Here is a 12,741-nt window from a genome sequence, read left to right on the forward strand (position 1 = left end):
TCCCAGCATGCACAAGACATTCCCCCACCCCCACTGTGGAACAAAGAATGATCTTGTCCAAGTGTCATTAATGCCCAGGCTGGGAACTCCCCATGTGCCTGACATGGGAACCTGAGAATGTCTCTCCTCTAGGATTGAGCTCTGATCTAGAACTCTACTTACACCATGGGGATTTTGATACCTAAACCTTCCCAGCCTTTCCTTACAAAACCTGATTAACTTGCCAGTGTCTACCAGCTAGAGACTGACTTCGTGTTCTTATGGGTCTTCTGGAAACCCCTTCCTGCATTCCCTCAGGTATCCACGTTGCCCCAACCACACATCAGAGTGACACGCTGTGTTTAGCTTGCAAAGATGCTCATGCCAGAACCGTCCCAGCAGACTCGCTTCAGTTCATCTTCCCATGCCAGCCCTGCACCTGCATCCTTGGTTCTCAGCAGGTCTCCTTGCCTCACTGGGATGCAACCGTGGCCATGAGCCAACACCTAACAATACCCGTTTCAAAAGTTCTCTCAAATGCTGCCTCCTCTCGATGGAGTAGACCACGGCTGTAGAAACAACCATACGTGCCGTTGTCGTTGTCTAATATTTTTGCTGACTTCTCGGAGTCTACCTATCCTAACAGAACTTTTCCACACCTCATTGGCAACGTGGGAGGACTATATGCATCTTTTGAAGGAGGAGATGGATAACTCACTCTTTATCCAAGGTGAAATCTATAAACATGTGTTACTGAGGAACGACACCTCAACAGACACAAGATTCAAATTATTGGCAAGGTGCTATCTGTATTTTTTTTTTAAGCTGGCTTTTTTACCCTCTTGTCAAATTGCTCTGACGAGTCACAACAATGAGAGGTTTCAAACTATCCAGGAGCAAGACAATGAATTCAGGAGAGAGGACGCCAGAATAGCTAGTCTGTGCAGAGATGTGAGGAGAAAGGTATGGGTCAGGACAGGAGGACAGGAAGGATGGTAGTAGAGAAATACAGTTTGCTGGAGGAAACTGGCAGCAAGGTAGTTAACAGTGCTTATCTCTGTGGTCACAGGACCGAATGGCACTCAGCTTCTGCCAGCCACCAAGTGAAATGGGCAAGAACAGACCCTTCAACTTACAGACTGGCCGTGACTGAAACAACTCCGTAACTATCTGTAAGAGGCTGCTCAAGCTGTCGTAACAAAGTACCACATGCTGGGGGGCTTCAATAACAGAGATTTATTTGTCGTAGTCCTGGAGGCCGGACGTCCAGGACCCAGGTGTGGGCAGGGTTGGCTTCTCCCGAGGCTTCTTTCCTCGGAGTGTAGATGCTGTGCTCTCCCCGTGTCCTCATGGGGTCATCCCTCTGGATGTGTGTCTGCGTCCTAATCTTCTCTTCTTATAGGGATTGGATTAGAGCCCACACTAATGACCTGACTTGACCTGAGTCACCAGTTTAAAGACCCTGTCTCCAAATAGAGCCCCATTCTGACGTCTTAGGGCATAGAACGTCCACAAACGAACTTTGTAGGGGGCACAATTTGGTCCATTTCAACATACTTTTAGTGACAGTACCACAATGCTGTTTTGAGGTAAGGGGACACCTGAATAACGATGAGTGGAAAAGACATGATATAAAGTAATGGGAAGCTCCCAGGATAGTGGGTGCCTCCCAGGCACAAAATAATGGTGTGGGGAACAGAATCTATTAGTTCCTGTGAATGTCTGTGAATGTAGGGCAGCTAGAGCTCTGATCTCAACCTTCTTTTGCCCATTACTAAGGAGAGGAGTTACCCAAAATACATGAAGCTGTCAACCACCCTTCCATCTGTCTTCTCCTCACTCTTAGAATATTAGCGAGATGACCCCACTGAGATATTCCCTACCCTACGGCAAGCATGAAACATGGTGCTGCCCGTGCAAGGCTTGTGGGTAAGGATGGGAGCAAACAAAGGTCAGGTTTGTGGGAGTGGGACTAGAAGAGGGAGGTTGGATGGGAGTGTGGGCTACGGGGGTGGTAGGAAGAAGCATGCGGGCATTCAGCGGAGGCTGAACACATGCAATTTTTACACAGCAGAAAATGTTTCCAGTTCTTTCTTACTTGCAGTTTGGATCCAGACAGACCATGTTGGAATTTCCCAGGGAAATTTGTTCTTTTCTCTATCAATGTTAGAGAGAGAACAAGAGCTTTTTATATAATTGTTACTATCAATTGAGTATGTTTGAGTCAGGTGGGGAGTTAGCAGCCTCCCAAGTGGCAAGCAAGAAACATCTTACACTACGTTAAATGAAGTAATTGTTCTTCTAAATGAGCTTGGGGCTCCTGGGTGGCTCAGTCGGTGAAGCATCTGCCTTTGGCTCAGGTCATGATCTCAGGGTCCTGGGATTGAGCCTTGCACCGGGCTCCCTGCACAGCAGAGTCTCCTTCTCCCTCTCCCTGCCTCCTGCTTGTGCTCTCTCTCACTCTCTCTCTCTCAAAGAAACAAAATCTTTAAAAAAGATTTTAATAAAATGAGATTGAAAGGATCGAAGTCTGCATATGTTCAAGCTGGTGTGCTCCAATGGCTTCCAGATACCAGAACTGGGATGGCTGTGCACTTACATGTAACCTTTATACCTCTTTAGGGAGTGCTGAGAAGTTGGCATCATGTGAGTAAGAGATGGGGGACTAGGCTAAGAAGCCATATGGGTTGTGAGTTGTGAGCAAGGTGGAAACCACACTGGTCCTTTCCAACGTAGCATATGGGAAAACAGGAGGCGCTGTTCAACATCTGTAAAGTGATCTGACTTGTGGAGTTGGAGGCTGCAGATGGGCATGGACAAATGTTGGAATTCACATCTCTCATTTATCCTGTGACCTCTGAAGTCTCTCCTCTGTTCTCATTAGTCTCCCTGTTGCTGCCTGGAGTCACAGTAAGGTGAGTTCCTACATCTGATTGTCTCCTAAATCCCCTACAGGGAAGCAGAGACCAGCTGCGGTTAGTGGTACCAGGAGAGGGTGGCATCTGGCCATCTTTGGGTTCTGATCTGTACCACTACTGCTATAACCTCACTGGCTGCACTTGTCACCATTCACGAAGGGTATGGTGTTCAAGCCAATGCAATCACGTACACATCTCACGTTCCATACACCACTCTGAACAGGCAATATGGTACTCGGCTACCCACTGAGGACAAGGAGTAGAAGGACCATGACATCAGATCAGTCTGCTGTGCATCCCTGTAGGGGAGAGCAGGAGATGGAAATGGCCTAGTCAATATTCACTGTCCCATCCCTGCTTCCTGCCTCTGATCAGAACCCCAGTTGTTCAAACCATCCTCGTTCCCACAAGTACCCCTTGAGACTCAACAGTGACTGCACACATCTTGAACTCCTGACGAGTAATCTAGTGACTGAAGCCTAATCTGTGCATATCCTGGACCCACCGCTGTACTCCTGACACCGAGGGCCACGTGTCTTCACTTGAGTCAATCAGACTGATGAAAAGACCCAACGTTTCCCCTTTCTCCTCCTGGAGGGAATAAGGAGACAGTGTATTCTGCTGCCGCCTCAGCCATCCTAACCTTCAGGGGAAGCCAAGTCTGTGAGAGCACAGTGGGAAAAGGAAGATCCTACATGCCTTGGACAGTACCGAGCAACGGAACAACCAAGCAGGAAGCCAGCCCCACTTCTCATCTCTGTCTTCCTCGCCTAGTACACGAGAGCAGTGTTTTAGCCACGTGGCGTCAAGTACCATGTTACGTGAAATTGACCCTTCCCCACCAATAATGAGTGGTGTTATCAAGCCACTTAGCAGCGTGAAAACCTTTTCCAGGTTCACCTGTGTCATATTTTTTTGCAGGAGAAGTTGGAATTTCTACTTGGAGATTTTCCAGTCGTACCCTAAAGAGATCACTGTCATGCAACTGTTTCTAGAAAATGTATTTGAAAGAGAAAAGAATGTCATTTCTAGCCCAGACTATGTAGACATGCATTTCTTAGAGCTCTGGGTCCAATTACTGCTGTACAGTTAGGTGGCTATTTCCTATAGTTTCAGTTTGTGCAAATAAACAAATGGAGCTACATATACACACTCCTACGCAAAACTGTAAAAATTACAGTACTGGTCCATGATCTCCATGCCCTTGTTTTTGACACTCAAAATCAAGTTTCTGGATGCAGGGCTCCAGAACAGCTCAAACAAAAGGAAACAGCTCATGTCCAATGGGCTGACACTCTGCAAGCTCATGAAACCTGCAATGTCCAGCTGGGTTTTTCTTTCTTCCTCCCTCTCTCCCTCCCTCCCTTCCTTCCTTCTTTCCTTCCTTCCTTCCTTCTTTCCTTCCTTCCTTCCTTTCTTTCCAACACCAGCTCTAATTCTCTTGTCATCAGAGAGGGTATTTTAATTTCATTATGAAAAATTGTTTGCTGATTAGGGAGCTGTTAGATATCAAAATTTAATGATTTCTTGATGGATTTGAATAGGCGATGTTTATGGGCACAAGTATTTTCAACTCAAGGAAGGTAAGATTTTTGTTCCTTGTGCATTTGATAGTTTCAATTAAGGGATGCAAACTTCCTTAAGATAATGTAAACTCACAATTGAAAGCCATTCAGATAAGTGTCCCAATTAAATATATTGAAAATAAAAGACTGAATATTAATGCACATAAAATATAGTGCATGAAACCTTTCAATACACCACCATCATGTTTTGATTGCCATCAACAATCTTTGGCATATATAGTTTCCCTCTTCTTCAAATAAAAACTTATGAATACATGACCTACTATTAGTAATAAAAATGGGAAAAAAAAGTGGTAAGTTCCTTTCAGGCAAGGGCTTTATGATCACATAACTCTTCATGAATGCATGAAAAATACATCTGAACATACAATGCATGTTTCCAATGAGGCTGGCATTAAGTGTAAATGAATTGACATTCATCAGTATTGCTTAAAAGCAAGTGCTTTAGTGTTAAGTGTTAGGAAGAATCAAGTGACCCCCATTTAAGGTAACATATCATTCCTGATTATTCACAGTCTTTAACCCTGATGTTTATTTTGTTCTTAAAATCCTCCAAACCTTAAAAGCCTACTGCTGAGTGAAAGAAGCCAATCTGAAAAGGCTACAAGCTGTACATCCCAACTCTATGACATTTTGAAAAGGGCAAAACTAAAAAGACAGTAAAAAAACAAAACTAAACAACCAACCAACCAAGAACTATGCTTACCAGGGGTTAAGTTGCAGGGCTGGATAAAGAGACAGGACAGTTAACACTGTCCTGTTTTTAGGTCAGTGGAACTGTTCTATCTGATACTACAATGGTAGACACATTCACTATCCATTTGTCAAACACCATAGAAGGTACAACACCAACAGTGAGCCCTAATAAAGACTACGGGCTTGGTTAATAATAACATGAAAATATTGCCACATCATATGCACCAAAGTAACACAAGATGTTAATAAGAGGGGAAACTGTGAAGGCGGACATATATGAGGCTATCTGTACTTTGAGAAGTTTTTCTATAAACCAGAAACTTCTAAAAATGTTATAAAGTCTATTAGCACTACATAATCCTAAAGGAAACAATCCAACAGTAAGATATAGCAATTGTAAAGCTCTATGTGCCCACTGTGGGAGCACCCAAATGCATAAAGCAGCTATTAACAAACACAAAGGAAGAAATCGATCGTAATATAACAATAGGAGGGGACTTCACCGCCCCATTGACATCAATGAATTGATCATCCAAGCAGAAAATGAACAAGGGGACAACGGTTTTGAATGAAACACTGGATCAGATGGACCTAACAGATATATTCAGAACATTCCATCCCCAAACAGTGCAATACACATTCGTTTCAAGTATACATGGAACGTTCTCTGAAACGGATCACATAAGAAGCCATAAAGCATGTCTCAAAAAATTCAAAAAGGTTGAAGTCTTATCCTGTATCTTTTTGAAACAAAGCTAGGAAACCAGAAGTCAACCACAAGAAAAGTCTGTAAAGAACGCCAATACAGGGGAGATAAAGAACATGTTACTAAACAATGAATCAGTCAGCCAAGTAATCAAAGAGGAAATAAAAAGTACACGTATATAAATGAAAATGAAAAAGCAATGGCCCATAATCTTTGGGGTGCAGCAAAAGCTATCCTAAGAGGAAAGATTATAGCAATACAGGCCTACCGCAAGAAGCAACACAAAAACAAAAAAACCCAACTCCCCCCAAAACTCAACTAAACAACCTAACAACCTGACTGACCTTACACTCAAAGGACCTAGAAAAAGGAGAATAAACAAAACCCCAAAACATTAGAAGGAAGGAGATAATAAAGATTAGAGCAGAAGTAAATGAAATAGAAACAAGTAAAGCAATAGAACAGATAAATGAAACCAGGAACCAGTTCTTTGAAAAATATGCAAAATTGATAAGCCAGACTCATTGCAAGAGAGATGGAGAGAGAGAATGAAAGTGGGAGAGAGACAGAGGGAGAACTCAAACAAAATCAAAAATGAAAGAGGAGAAAAAACGACCAACACCACAAAAATACAAAGGATTATAAAAGCATATTATGAAAAACGATATGCCAACAAACTGGACTGCCTAGGTGGTCAATGCCATTCATCATCCAGGAAAAAGCAAATCAAAACCACAATGAGGTATCGGCTCACACCTGTCAGAATGGCTAAACTCAAACACACAAGAGACAACAACTGTTGGCGCGCATGTGGAGAAAAAGGAACAGCCATGCACTGCTGGTGGGGATGCAGACTGGTGCAGCCATGGTGGAAAACAGTATGGAGGTTCCTCAGAAAATTAAAAATAGAATGACCCTATGTTCCAGCAATTCCACTATTGGGTCTTTACCCAAAGAAAACAAAAACAGTAGTTTGAGAAGATATATGGACCCTGATGTTTACTGCAGCAGTATTTACTAGAGCCACGATATGGAAGCAACCCAAGATTCCATCAATGGATGAATGAATAAAGAAGGTGTGGTTGGTGTGTGTGTGTGTGTGTGTGTGTGTGTGTGTGTATCAGAATATTACTCAGCAATAGAAAAGAATGATATCGTGCCATATACAACAAAATGGATTGCACGCTTATAATACAAAGTGAAATAAATCAGAAAAAGACCAATACCACGATTTCGCTCATATGAGGCATTTAAAGAAACAAAGGAACGAGGGAAACAAGAGAGAAATGAGAAACAGACTCTTAACTCTAGAGAGCACACTGATGGTCACCAGAGGGCAGGTGGGTGGGGAACAGGGATGGGGGGGGAATACGTGAAGGGATTTAGAACACAGTGATCATGATGAGCACTGAGTGATGCATAGAATCATGGAATCACTATATTGTATGCCTGAAACTCATAGGACACTGTATGTTTACTATCTTTTTTCATTTAAAAATATAAAGACCATTGGGCGCCTGGGTGGCTCAGTGGTTAAGGCCGCTGCCTTCGGCTCAGGTCATGATCTCGGGGTCCTGGGATTGAGTCCCGCATCGGGCTCTCTGCTCGGCAGGGAGCCTGCTTCCCTCTCACTCTCTGCCTCCCTCTCTGCCTGCTTGTGATCTCTGTCAAATAAATAAATAAAATCTTTAAAAAAAAATATAAAGACCATTAATTTTTTCACAAATTCCTCAGTTCTTTATGGCCTTCCTACCCATTGTATCGTGTCCCTGGGTCTTCAGTGGCATCGAGTTAATGCTCAGAAATGCTTGTCCCCATTTACAGACGACATTTTGGTCATAGTGCTGTAGACATCCCAGGGCTTCTCCAAGAGAACTTACGCCACTTAAGCAGAACTTTTAACGTAGGTTCAGGAAGCACGATGGCACGTGGAGTCAACATCATTGGGTTTCCAGAATCTTTTACGCAAACTAATCTTTGTAATAATTGGATTTTACCCATTAGCAGCTGAAAACACTTCATAGGTTCTTCCTTGTCCACCAAGTAAGGTCCAAACTCAACTCTTTGGGGCAGAAGGAATATGGTGAAGTTCACTGTACTAAAATGAAACCTACTGAACCTTTCTACACAATATATATTTGCTCAAGAACGGATAACATGCTTCATTATTCTTATTTTGAGGTAATACGCATAGTCTCCAAAAATTGGTTTTAGGGTGTCATAGGTCCTTATGCAATTATTTTTATAGAGTGAAAAAGCCTGGTGTATATTTGGTTTGAACTACTGGATTTCCCTTCAAAAAATTTTGGAACATAGGGGTGCCTGGGTGGCTCAGTTGATTCAGCACGTGACCCTTGATTTTGGCTCAGGTCATGATCTCAGGGTCGTGACATGGAGTCCCCCATCAGGCTTCACACTGGGCATGGACCCTGTTTGAGATTCTTTCTCTCCCCCCTACGACCTTCTGTCTCTCTCCCACCCCACCCATGTGCATGAACTGGCAACTCTCTCTCTTAAAAAAAAAAAAATTAAGATTAAAAAAATAAATTGAAAGACTGTTAGTCTCCCTTTAGTTTTGGTGGTTACCTGTATCCACTTAAATAAATACTTAAATATAAATATAAATATATATATATATATATATATATATATATATATATATATATTTGTTTGTTTGATGCAAGTTTTAAAACAACGTCTGGATTGAAAAATGAGAATAACCAGCATCTCACTTTGCATACCTCTTGTTCTCACTTCCAAGTGCACCTGCTGGTATGACTTTTTTTTTTTAGTTGGTCCCATGATTCTCGCCATCTCGGCATGGTTGCTGGTATCCTCTCCCTCTCCGTGACCGTCATTTGCACAGGCTCTGGTCGTTCCACACTCGAATGCAACCTTTGCGTTTGCAGGGGAATCTTTCACACGGCTGCTCTTGGCTGGTGAGGATTCGACCTCTCTCCCTGCCTGTTGTCTTCAGAAACACACCTTCCCTGAACTGGTGTGCATTGGCACAACGTGGGACCTTTTAAAACGTACGGATGGTTTTATGAGGTGGTTGGACCTCGTCTTCTCCCTTTGGGGATTTTTCGTACATCGTTTCACTGTCTTCTAGGACCTCATGTACAATAAGAATTCCTAGATTTTCTCCCTGGATTTCCACTGAATTCTTTCCAAAACCTAAAATACCATTAACTTACAAGAATATCTGTTAATTCACCTATATAACCAGAGAATTGGGTTTCACTGTGCAATTTTTTTTATTGCAGATTCAAATTTCCATGTATTCCAGAAAATTTTACCTTGAATCCTATATTTGAATTCTTTTTCTGTTTTACTCATGCTTAATCTTGGCAGGAGGCCAGTTTTAGTCATGTTCCATCTGTTCTATCTTTCTGTCTCTCGGTCTCTGTGTCTTTCTCTCTCTCTGTCTTGGTTCTACTCACTTTTCATTGTCTTTTTTTTTTTTTAAGATTTTATTTATTTGACACAGAGAGAAATCATATGTAGGCAGAGAAGCAGGCAGAGAGAGGGAAGGAAGCAAGTTCCCTACTTAGCAGACAGCCGGATGTGGGGCTCGATCCCAGGACCCTGAGATCATGACCTGAGCCAAAGGTGGACATTTAACTGACGGAGCCCCCCAGGTGCCCAGCATCTTTTTAATGGCTTCTGGTTGGCTACCACATCTTAAAGAAGTTTTGTTTTTCATGTTGGAAAGAGGGGATGTCCGTATGGACGACCTCATCCATACTGGTAGCTGGGGGAATGCACAGAAGAAGCAATATGATGGGCAGCTTGGGTTCCAGGCTGTGTCTTGGGTTTTTTCTAACTGCACGAGCCCAGTCTTCTCCAGCCTGACAGCACCTTATCTGGGGTCACCCTGAGTGTCTGAGTGTGAATGTTGCTCCAACGAGCTTATCTTCATTACAGATCAGTAGAGTACAGATTGGGCTACGTGACACCTCCTGATTTCTGGCCCCTTTGCTAAACCCAAACCCACAGTCTGCTGTGGACAAAGAATGCCTCCTATTGCTTTGTTTGTTTTCTTAATAACTACCCCTACTTCCTGTCCCAGATCATGATGGAAACGTGATGTAAGAAGGCTTCCCAAAGCAGCCTATGGACGGTGACCTGGGTCCTGTACCCCAGGAATCACAGATTTTCCTTTCAATGGGTGCCACCCACTTTGGATAACTCTGAGTGAGGCAGAAAGAAAAAAAAAAACCATCTCGTCTTGGTGTCCTCTGACATTGTCAACCGATTTCTCATACACCTGGCCATCCTTCTGCGGCGGCTGTGATCCAGGGCTCTAGGGGACCTCTCGTTTCATCACAAGTAACGTTTGAGTTTGGTCGTTTCTTTGTCTCTGGGCTGTCTTGGGTTGGGTTCATAGAAGACACAAGACAGACATATATGTAAATGACTGTTTGAAATTGGAAGAGTCGTTCCTTTCTGGCCATCGGTCTTTTTTTCTCCCCCGTGAATTCAATAGCAGGGAGAGACTTGAAGAGAACATGCAACAACATCATTTCAAACCATCACAGATATAGGACACGGGGCACTCAGAGAGCAATGATGAGCTTTTTGAGCCTACTGTGGACAGTCTAGAAAATATCAGGGAGGATGAAGAGCTATAGGAACAAATCTGATGGGGAATTTTAACTCTACCAGACGTCATTTTTCTCTTTAATTCAAACCAATTCGATTGTATATAGAGACAGCCACATTTGATTTTTTTTCTGAGCTCTTTGGATCAAAACATACCCAAGGATACATTTTTCCCCTCTTGTTTTTAACCTTAATTTCTATTTCCTCCGTTGCCTTCTGATTTTGCCCAGAGAGTGCATTTTCTCTGTTTGAGCTCAGTGTGCTGTTGTGCAAAAAGTCTGTTGGCCCAGATGAGCACAGTAGATATTTATATGAACTGGTAGGGAAGGATCCATCTGGGGTGCATGAGGGATGTTGGCAATACAGGAAAAAGCATTCTAATTTGTTATATAAATCATCCTCAGAGTCCCCAAGAGCGCACACGTAGGGGCTTCTCCTCATTTTCATGGTGATTAGGATCACCTCTTCAACAGAGTTAAAATGAGGTAACGTGTGATTTCGGAAAGAGGATTCAACACAGATAAGAGTTTTGAGGTCTCTTGCTTGTACCCGTTGATGTAGTCCAACAAAACAGAAGGTTTAAAAGGGGAGGGTTCTTCCCGCTACCATAATGCTCCGTGCCTATGGAAAATAATCAAAACTGAGCAACAGACCCAACGTAATTCTCAAAATTCAAACCATTATTGTTGGGTGGAAATTAACGTTATGTAGTAATTTTACATAAAGCAACTTTGGGGGGAAAAATCATACACTTAAAGGAGGAAGAAATCCTGTGTTTAACTCAGAGCTCCATATCCCATTGGGATGAATATTTTTCTTTCCTCTGTTTATTCCTGTTTTCTAATGCAGGAAGGTGTTTTGCTGTTTTGTTTTGTTTTTAAAGATGGCCAATTTGAGTCTGTCATTACCAAGGCTTATTTGAGAATTAATCTGATATCTATGAGCTTATTCTGAAACAGGACTTTCTTGAAGTATGCCTCATGATGTCAGATTGGAAATGACTACCCAGGAAAAGTGCAAACTCATTATCTCTATGATGCTGCTGTGGGTAAGTGTATACCTTGGGGGTATAATACTGGCATCCTTGGGAAATTCCGAGTCTGGTAAATGGAGAAAATAGCACAGAATGGTGCTTCTTGTTTGACATTTTCTCCAAGCCACCGTGACTGGGAAGACCAACCATTCCAATCCTAAAACCTCTATAAAGATTTCTTTCTGTCCATGCAGTGCCTCTGAGGTTCACAGGCAAGGACAGGGTTGGAGGCCAGCAAGAACATCACACAGACATCTCCCACCTTCATACTTTGTCCAAACGAGACTGAACATTCAGCACGGAGGTGATCTCATGGCAATGACTGCCTGCTCTCTGTGTAACCACCTTACCCGTGGGCATGGGTGTGCAGAATCAGCCTCATCTCTCCTTTCCAGGAACACTGGGCCAGTGTGGAAGCATCCCCCTCTCCAGAGCCCCAGCTCTGGGCCTCTGGGCCACCCCAGAGCTTGGAGCCTGCTGTAAGACACGGTTCAGGATACAACATCCCCACTCAGTCTATGCCCACCGTTGAGTCCACGGCTCGGACACAGATAGAAACTGTGCGCTGGGACACAGCCCCACAAAAAGGCTCTCACGTCTCACAACCTGGTCTTGCTGTGCTGGTGCTACCCACGATGGGAGCTTTGGTGAGTTTTCAAAGACGGGAGCAGGCTCCAAGCTTTCCAGGAAAAGTAAGTGCTTGAACAAACAGTCCGCGGGCATGCACGGCTAGACTACAAGACCGTTATGAGGCTTCTTGGATGTTCAGGAAAGGCCCCAGGGCAGCTCGGACGAACGTTTCCTAACAACGTGCCCCTACGTGCACCCTGACCTCCTGCACCCAACGAAGAAATCCGAGGAGCTGGCGGTAGCGAGACGGTGGGTGCCCTGCCCGAGCCCCTACTCTACGTTGTGGCATCCCTGTTTTCCGCTTTCCCAGCTGGACGTCTGTTCCCCTCAACCTCTCCAGCACCCCGGGAAGTGCCCACTCAAACCGACTTGTCTGCTCCCAAGCTTCCTACTGCAAAGTCCTTCACTCTCCCCCCGCCCTCCTGCACCAACATCTGATGCTCTGTGGCGAGCAGTTCTCAGCCAACCATGAGGAGGAAGCAATCTGATTAAGGACGTTAGAGGGGACCCACTTTCTTAGGGGTATTTGCATTTTTACAAGGGGGTGGAGAGGCACGTTGGACGCTGTCAGCACGGGATTTTGCGTAG

Source organism: Meles meles, chromosome X, assembly GCF_922984935.1.
Source record: "Meles meles chromosome X, mMelMel3.1 paternal haplotype, whole genome shotgun sequence".
NCBI lineage: Eukaryota > Metazoa > Chordata > Mammalia > Carnivora > Mustelidae > Meles > Meles meles.